Here is a 9,724-nt window from a genome sequence, read left to right on the forward strand (position 1 = left end):
TTCTGAACAAGTGTTAATGTTTTCTGCACAAAAGCGATTCTGCGAAGCAATGTGAACACTTCTGCTTCCCAGGCACAGAGAAGGTGCTATCAGGGAATTCTCTGCCTGCCTTTCCCCAGTGCTCTGCAAGCTCTCCAGGACAACAGCAAATCTGGGGCTCTGTGCTTTCTTTCCTTCTGAACAAGTGTTACTGTTTTCTGCACAAAAGCGATTCTGCGAAGCAATGTGAACAGGCACAGAGAAGGTGCTATCAGGGAATTCTCTGCCTGCCTTTCCCCAGTGCTCTGCAAGCTCTCCAGGACAACATAAAATCTGGGGCTCTGTGCTTTCTTTCCTTCTGAACAAGTGTTACTGTTTTCTGCACAAAAGCGATTCTGCGAAGCAATGTGAACACTTCTGCTTCCCAGGCACAGAGAAGGTGCTAGCAAGGAATTCTCTGCCTGCCTTTCCCCAGTGCTCTGCAAGCTCTCCAGGGCAACATAAAATATGGGGCTCTGTGCTTTCTTTCGTTCTGAGCAAGTGTTACTGTTTTCTGCACAAAAGCGATTCTGCGAAGCAATGTGAACACTTCTGCTTCCCAGGCACAGAGAAGGTGCTAGCAGGGAATTCTCTGCCTGCCTTTCCCCAGTGCTCTGCAAGCTCTCCAGGACAACAGCAAATCTGGGGCTCTGTGCTTTCTTTCCTTCTGAACAAGTGTTACTGTTTTCTGCACAAAAGCGATTCTGCGAAGCAATGTGAACAGGCACAGAGAAGGTGCTATCAGGGAATTCTCTGCCTGCCTTTCCCCAGTGCTCTGCAAGCTCTCCAGGACAACATAGAATCTGGGGCTCTGTGCTTTCTTTCCTTCTGAACAAGTGTTACTGTTTTCTGCACAAAAGCGATTCTGCGAAGCAATGTGAACACTTCTGCTTCCCAGGCACAGAGAAGGTGCTAGCAAGGAATTCTCTGCCTGCCTTTCCCCAGTGCTCTGCAAGCTCTCCAGGGCAACATAAAATATGGGGCTCTGTGCTTTCTTTCGTTCTGAGCAAGTGTTACTGTTTTCTGCACAAAAGCGATTCTGCGAAGCAATGTGAACACTTCTGCTTCCCAGGCACAGAGAAGGTGCTAGCAGGGAATTCTCTGCCTGCCGTTCCCCAGTGCTCTGCAAGCTCTCCAGGACAACAGCAAATCTGGGGCTCTGTGCTTTCTTTCGTTCTGAACAAGTGTTAGTGTTTTCTGCACAAAAGCGATTCTGCGAAGCAATGTGAACAGGCACAGAGAAGGTGCTATCAGGGAATTCTCTGCCTGCCTTTCCCCAGTGCTCTGCAAGCTCTCCAGGACAACAGCAAATCTGGGGCTCTGTGCTTTCTTTCCTTCTGAACAAGTGTTACTGTTTTCTGCACAAAAGCGATTCTGCGAAGCAATGTGAACAGGCACAGAGAAGGTGCTATCAGGGAATTCTCTGCCTGCCTTTCCCCAGTGCTCTGCAAGCTCTCCAGGACAACATAGAATCTGGGGCTCTGTGCTTTCTTTCCTTCTGAACAAGTGTTACTGTTTTCTGCACAAAAGCGATTCTGCGAAGCAATGTGAACACTTCTGCTTCCCAGGCACAGAGAAGGTGCTAGCAGGGAATTCTCTGCCTGCCTTTCCCCAGTGCTCTGCAAGCTCTCCAGGACAACATAGAATCTGGGGCTCTGTGCTTTCTTTCCTTCTGAACAAGTGTTACTGTTTTCTGCACAAAAGCGATTCTTGCGAAGCGATGTGAACACTTCTGCTTCCCAGGCACAGAGAAGGTGCTAGCAGGGAATTCTCTGCCTGCCTTTCCCCAGTGCTCTGCAAGCTCTCCAGGACAACATAGAATGTGGGGCTCTGTGCTTTCTTTCCTTCTGAACAAGTGTTACTGTTTTCTGCACAAAAGCGATTCTGCGAAGCAATGTGAACACTTCTGCTTCCCAGGCACAGAGAAGGTGCTAGCAGGGAATTCTCTGCCTGCCTTTCCCCAGTGCTCTGCAAGCTCTCCAGGACAACAGCAAATCTGGGGCTCTGTGCTTTCTTTCCTTCTGAACAAGTGTTACTGTTTTCTGCACAAAAGCGATTCTGCGAAGCAATGTGAACAGGCACAGAGAAGGTGCTATCAGGGAATTCTCTGCCTGCCTTTCCCCAGTGCTCTGCAAGCTCTCCAGGACAACATAAAATCTGGGGCTCTGTGCTTTCTTTCCTTCTGAACAAGTGTTACTGTTTTCTGCACAAAAGCGATTCTGCGAAGCAATGTGAACACTTCTTCTTCCCAGGCACAGAGAAGGTGCTAGCAAGGAATTCTCTGCCTGCCTTTCCCCAGTGCTCTGCAAGCTCTCCAGGGCAACATAAAATATGGGGCTCTGTGCTTTCTTTCGTTCTGAGCAAGTGTTACTGTTTTCTGCACAAAAGCGATTCTGCGAAGCAATGTGAACACTTCTGCTTCCCAGGCACAGAGAAGGTGCTATCAGGGAATTCTCTGCCTGCCTTTCCCCAGTGCTCTGCAAGCTCTCCAGGACAACATAGAATCTGGGGCTCTGTGCTTTCTTTCCTTCTGAACAAGTGTTACTGTTTTCTGCACAAAAGCGATTCTGCGAAGCAATGTGAACACTTCTTCTTCCCAGGCACAGAGAAGGTGCTATCAGGGAATTCTCTGCCTGCCTTTCCCCAGTGCTCTGCAAGCTCTCCAGGACAACATAGAATCTGGGGCTCTGTGCTTTCTTTCGTTCTGAACAAGTGTTACTGTTTTCTGCACAAAAGCGATTCTGCGAAGCAATGTGAACAGGCACAGAGAAGGTGCTAGCAGGGAATTCTCTGCCTGCCTTTCCCCAGTGCTCTGCAAGCTCTCCAGGACAACATAGAATCTGGGGCTCTGTGCTTTCTTTCCTTCTGAACAAGTGTTACTGTTTTCTGCACAAAAGCGATTCTGCGAAGCAATGTGAACACTTCTGCTTCCCAGGCACAGAGAAGGTGCTAGCAGGGAATTCTCTGCCTGCCTTTCCCCAGTGCTCTGCAAGCTCTCCAGGACAACATAGAATCTGGGGCTCTGTGCTTTCTTTCCTTCTGAACAAGTGTTAATGTTTTCTGCACAAAAGCGATTCTGCGAAGCAATGTGAACAGGCACAGAGAAGGTGCTAGCAGGGAATTCTCTGCCTGCCTTTCCCCAGTGCTCTGCAAGCTCTCCAGGACAACATAAAATCTGGGGCTCTGTGCTTTCTTTCCTTCTGAACAAGTGTTACTGTTTTCTGCACAAAAGCGATTCTGCGAAGCAATGTGAACACTTCTGCTTCCCAGGCACAGAGAAGGTGCTAGCAAGGAATTCTCTGCCTGCCTTTCCCCAGTGCTCTGCAAGCTCTCCAGGACAACATAAAATCTGGGGCTCTGTGCTTTCTTTCGTTCTGAGCAAGTGTTACTGTTTTCTGCACAAAAGCGATTCTGCGAAGCAATGTGAACACTTCTGCTTCCCAGGCACAGAGAAGGTGCTAGCAAGGAATTCTCTGCCTGCCTTTCCCCAGTGCTCTGCAAGCTCTCCAGGACAACATAGAATCTGGGGCTCTGTGCTTTCTTTCCTTCTGAACAAGTGTTAGTGTTTTCTGCACAAAAGCGATTCTTGCGAAGCGATGCGAACACCTCTGCTTCCCAGGCACAGAGAAGGTGCTAGCAAGGAATTCTCTGCCTGCCTTTCCCCAGTGCTCTGCAAGCTCTCCAGGACAACATAGAATCTGGGGCTCTGTGCTTTCTTTCGTTCTGAACAAGTGTTAGTGTTTTCTGCACAAAAGCGATTCTGCGAAGCAATGTGAACAGGCACAGAGAAGGTGCTATCAGGGAATTCTCTGCCTGCCTTTCCCCAGTGCTCTGCAAGCTCTCCAGGACAACATAGAATCTGGGGCTCTGTGCTTTCTTTCCTTCTGAACAAGTGTTAGTGTTCTCTGCCCAAAAGCGATTCTTGCGAAGCAATGTGAACACTTCTGCTTCCCAGGCACAGAGAAGGTGCTATCAGGGAATTCTCTGCCTGCCTTTCCCCAGTGCTCTGCAAGCTCTCCAGGACAACATAAAATCTGGGGCTCTGTGCTTTCTTTCCTTCTGAACAAGTGTTACTGTTTTCTGCACAAAAGCGATTCTGCAAAGCAATGTGAACACTTCTGCTTCCCAGGCACAGAGAAGGTGCTAGCAAGGAATTCTCTGCCTGCCTTTCCCCAGTGCTCTGCAAGCTCTCCAGGACAACATAAAATCTGGGGCTCTGTGCTTTCTTTCCTTCTGAACAAGTGTTACTGTTTTCTGCACAAAAGCGATTCTGCGAAGCAATGTGAACAGGCACAGAGAAGGTGCTATCAGGGAATTCTCTGCCTGCCTTTCCCCAGTGCTCTGCAAGCTCTCCAGGACAACATAAAATCTGGGGCTCTGTGCTTTCTTTCCTTCTGAACAAGTGTTACTGTTTTCTGCACAAAAGCGATTCTTGCGAAGCAATGTGAACACTTCTGCTTCCCAGGCACAGAGAAGGTGCTAGCAGGGAATTCTCTGCCTGCCTTTCCCCAGTGCTCTGCAAGCTCTCCAGGACAACAGCAAATCTGGGGCTCTGTGCTTTCTTTCCTTCTGAACAAGTGTTAGTGTTTTCTGCACAAAAGCGATTCTTGCGAAGCATTGCGAACACCTCTGCTTCCCAGGCACAGAGAAGGTGCTAGCAAGGAATTCTCTGCCTGCCTTTCCCCAGTGCTCTGCAAGCTCTCCAGGACAACATAGAATCTGGGGCTCTGTGCTTTCTTTCCTTCTGAACAAGTGTTACTGTTTTCTGCACAAAAGCGATTCTGCGAAGCAATGTGAACAGGCACAGAGAAGGTGCTATCAGGGAATTCTCTGCCTGCCTTTCCCCAGTGCTCTGCAAGCTCTCCAGGACAACATAGAATCTGGGGCTCTGTGCTTTCTTTCCTTCTGAACAAGTGTTAGTGTTCTCTGCCCAAAAGCGATTCTTGCGAAGCAATGTGAACACTTCTGCTTCCCAGGCACAGAGAAGGTGCTAGCAGGGAATTCTCTGCCTGCCTTTCCCCAGTGCTCTGCAAGCTCTCCAGGACAACATAGAATCTGGGGCTCTGTGCTTTCTTTCCTTCTGAACAAGTGTTACTGTTTTCTGCACAAAAGCGATTCTGCGAAGCAATGTGAACAGGCACAGAGAAGGTGCTATCAGGGAATTCTCTGCCTGCCTTTCCCCAGTGGTCTGCAAGCTCTCCAGGACAACATAAAATCTGGGGCTCTGTGCTTTCTTTCCTTCTGAACAAGTGTTAATGTTTTCTGCACAAAAGCGATTCTGCGAAGCAATGTGAACACTTCTGCTTCCCAGGCACAGAGAAGGTGCTATCAGGGAATTCTCTGCCTGCCTTTCCCCAGTGCTCTGCAAGCTCTCCAGGACAACAGCAAATCTGGGGCTCTGTGCTTTCTTTCCTTCTGAACAAGTGTTACTGTTTTCTGCACAAAAGCGATTCTGCGAAGCAATGTGAACAGGCACAGAGAAGGTGCTATCAGGGAATTCTCTGCCTGCCTTTCCCCAGTGCTCTGCAAGCTCTCCAGGACAACATAAAATCTGGGGCTCTGTGCTTTCTTTCCTTCTGAACAAGTGTTACTGTTTTCTGCACAAAAGCGATTCTGCGAAGCAATGTGAACACTTCTGCTTCCCAGGCACAGAGAAGGTGCTAGCAAGGAATTCTCTGCCTGCCTTTCCCCAGTGCTCTGCAAGCTCTCCAGGGCAACATAAAATATGGGGCTCTGTGCTTTCTTTCGTTCTGAGCAAGTGTTACTGTTTTCTGCACAAAAGCGATTCTGCGAAGCAATGTGAACACTTCTGCTTCCCAGGCACAGAGAAGGTGCTAGCAGGGAATTCTCTGCCTGCCTTTCCCCAGTGCTCTGCAAGCTCTCCAGGACAACAGCAAATCTGGGGCTCTGTGCTTTCTTTCCTTCTGAACAAGTGTTACTGTTTTCTGCACAAAAGCGATTCTGCGAAGCAATGTGAACAGGCACAGAGAAGGTGCTATCAGGGAATTCTCTGCCTGCCTTTCCCCAGTGCTCTGCAAGCTCTCCAGGACAACATAAAATCTGGGGCTCTGTGCTTTCTTTCCTTCTGAACAAGTGTTACTGTTTTCTGCACAAAAGCGATTCTGCGAAGCAATGTGAACACTTCTGCTTCCCAGGCACAGAGAAGGTGCTAGCAAGGAATTCTCTGCCTGCCTTTCCCCAGTGCTCTGCAAGCTCTCCAGGGCAACATAAAATATGGGGCTCTGTGCTTTCTTTCGTTCTGAGCAAGTGTTACTGTTTTCTGCACAAAAGCGATTCTGCGAAGCAATGTGAACACTTCTGCTTCCCAGGCACAGAGAAGGTGCTAGCAGGGAATTCTCTGCCTGCCTTTCCCCAGTGCTCTGCAAGCTCTCCAGGACAACAGCAAATCTGGGGCTCTGTGCTTTCTTTCCTTCTGAACAAGTGTTACTGTTTTCTGCACAAAAGCGATTCTGCGAAGCAATGTGAACAGGCACAGAGAAGGTGCTATCAGGGAATTCTCTGCCTGCCTTTCCCCAGTGCTCTGCAAGCTCTCCAGGACAACATAGAATCTGGGGCTCTGTGCTTTCTTTCCTTCTGAACAAGTGTTACTGTTTTCTGCACAAAAGCGATTCTGCGAAGCAATGTGAACACTTCTGCTTCCCAGGCACAGAGAAGGTGCTAGCAGGGAATTCTCTGCCTGCCTTTCCCCAGTGCTCTGCAAGCTCTCCAGGACAACATAGAATCTGGGGCTCTGTGCTTTCTTTCCTTCTGAACAAGTGTTACTGTTTTCTGCACAAAAGCGATTCTTGCGAAGCGATGTGAACACTTCTGCTTCCCAGGCACAGAGAAGGTGCTAGCAGGGAATTCTCTGCCTGCCTTTCCCCAGTGCTCTGCAAGCTCTCCAGGACAACATAGAATGTGGGGCTCTGTGCTTTCTTTCCTTCTGAACAAGTGTTACTGTTTTCTGCACAAAAGCGATTCTGCGAAGCAATGTGAACACTTCTGCTTCCCAGGCACAGAGAAGGTGCTAGCAGGGAATTCTCTGCCTGCCTTTCCCCAGTGCTCTGCAAGCTCTCCAGGACAACAGCAAATCTGGGGCTCTGTGCTTTCTTTCCTTCTGAACAAGTGTTACTGTTTTCTGCACAAAAGCGATTCTGCGAAGCAATGTGAACAGGCACAGAGAAGGTGCTATCAGGGAATTCTCTGCCTGCCTTTCCCCAGTGCTCTGCAAGCTCTCCAGGACAACATAAAATCTGGGGCTCTGTGCTTTCTTTCCTTCTGAACAAGTGTTACTGTTTTCTGCACAAAAGCGATTCTGCGAAGCAATGTGAACACTTCTTCTTCCCAGGCACAGAGAAGGTGCTAGCAAGGAATTCTCTGCCTGCCTTTCCCCAGTGCTCTGCAAGCTCTCCAGGGCAACATAAAATCTGGGGCTCTGTGCTTTCTTTCGTTCTGAGCAAGTGTTACTGTTTTCTGCACAAAAGCGATTCTGCGAAGCAATGTGAACACTTCTGCTTCCCAGGCACAGAGAAGGTGCTATCAGGGAATTCTCTGCCTGCCTTTCCCCAGTGCTCTGCAAGCTCTCCAGGACAACATAGAATCTGGGGCTCTGTGCTTTCTTTCCTTCTGAACAAGTGTTACTGTTTTCTGCACAAAAGCGATTCTGCGAAGCAATGTGAACACTTCTGCTTCCCAGGCACAGAGAAGGTGCTATCAGGGAATTCTCTGCCTGCCTTTCCCCAGTGCTCTGCAAGCTCTCCAGGACAACATAGAATCTGGGGCTCTGTGCTTTCTTTCCTTCTGAACAAGTGTTAGTGTTTTCTGCACAAAAGCGATTCTGCGAAGCAATGTGAACAGGCACAGAGAAGGTGCTAGCAGGGAATTCTCTGCCTGCCTTTCCCCAGTGCTCTGCAAGCTCTCCAGGACAACATAGAATCTGGGGCTCTGTGCTTTCTTTCCTTCTGAACAAGTGTTACTGTTTTCTGCACAAAAGCGATTCTGCGAAGCAATGTGAACACTTCTGCTTCCCAGGCACAGAGAAGGTGCTAGCAGGGAATTCTCTGCCTGCCTTTCCCCAGTGCTCTGCAAGCTCTCCAGGACAACATAGAATCTGGGGCTCTGTGCTTTCTTTCGTTCTGAACAAGTGTTACTGTTTTCTGCACAAAAGCGATTCTGCGAAGCAATGTGAACAGGCACAGAGAAGGTGCTAGCAGGGAATTCTCTGCCTGCCTTTCCCCAGTGCTCTGCAAGCTCTCCAGGACAACATAGAATCTGGGGCTCTGTGCTTTCTTTCGTTCTGAACAAGTGTTAGTGTTTTCTGCACAAAAGCGATTCTTGCGAAGCAATGTGAACACTTCTGCTTCCCAGGCACAGAGAAGGTGCTAGCAGGGAATTCTCTGCCTGCCTTTCCCCAGTGCTCTGCAAGCTCTCCAGGACAACATAGAATCTGGGGCTCTGTGCTTTCTTTCCTTCTGAACAAGTGTTACTGTTTTCTGCACAAAAGCGATTCTGCGAAGCAATGTGAACAGGCACAGAGAAGGTGCTATCAGGGAATTCTCTGCCTGCCTTTCCCCAGTGCTCTGCAAGCTCTCCAGTACAACATAAAATCTGGGGCTCTGTGCTTTCTTTCCTTCTGAACAAGTGTTACTGTTTTCTGCACAAAAGCGATTCTGCGAAGCAATGTGAACACTTCTGCTTCCCAGGCACAGAGAAGGTGCTAGCAAGGAATTCTCTGCCTGCCTTTCCCCAGTGCTCTGCAAGCTCTCCAGGGCAACATAAAATCTGGGGCTCTGTGCTTTCTTTCGTTCTGAGCAAGTGTTACTGTTTTCTGCACAAAAGCGATTCTGCGAAGCAATGTGAACACTTCTGCTTCCCAGGCACAGAGAAGGTGCTAGCAAGGAATTCTCTGCCTGCCTTTCCCCAGTGCTCTGCAAGCTCTCCAGGACAACATAGAATCTGGGGCTCTGTGCTTTCTTTCCTTCTGAACAAGTGTTAGTGTTTTCTGCACAAAAGCGATTCTTGCGAAGCGATGCGAACACCTCTGCTTCCCAGGCACAGAGAAGGTGCTAGCAAGGAATTCTCTGCCTGCCTTTCCCCAGTGCTCTGCAAGCTCTCCAGGACAACATAGAAGCTGGGGCTCTGTGCTTTCTTTCGTTCTGAACAAGTGTTAGTGTTTTCTGCACAAAAGCGATTCTGCGAAGCAATGTGAACAGGCACAGAGAAGGTGCTATCAGGGAATTCTCTGCCTGCCTTTCCCCAGTGCTCTGCAAGCTCTCCAGGACAACAGCAAATCTGGGGCTCTGTGCTTTCTTTCCTTCTGAACAAGTGTTAGTGTTCTCTGCACAAAAGCGATTCTTGCGAAGCAATGTGAACACTTCTGCTTCCCAGGCACAGAGAAGGTGCTAGCAGGGAATTCTCTGCCTGCCTTTCCCCAGTGGTCTGCAAGCTCTCCAGGACAACATAAAATCTGGGGCTCTGTGCTTTCTTTCCTTCTGAACAAGTGTTACTGTTTTCTGCACAAAAGCGATTCTGCAAAGCAATGTGAACACTTCTGCTTCCCAGGCACAGAGAAGGTGCTAGCAAGGAATTCTCTGCCTGCCTTTCCCCAGTGCTCTGCAAGCTCTCCAGGACAACATAAAATCTGGGGCTCTGTGCTTTCTTTCCTTCTGAACAAGTGTTACTGTTTTCTGCACAAAAGCGATTCTGC

The sequence above is a fragment of the Strix aluco genome, unplaced genomic scaffold (assembly GCF_031877795.1).
Source record: "Strix aluco isolate bStrAlu1 unplaced genomic scaffold, bStrAlu1.hap1 HAP1_SCAFFOLD_33, whole genome shotgun sequence".
In the NCBI taxonomy this organism is placed as follows: domain Eukaryota; kingdom Metazoa; phylum Chordata; class Aves; order Strigiformes; family Strigidae; genus Strix; species Strix aluco.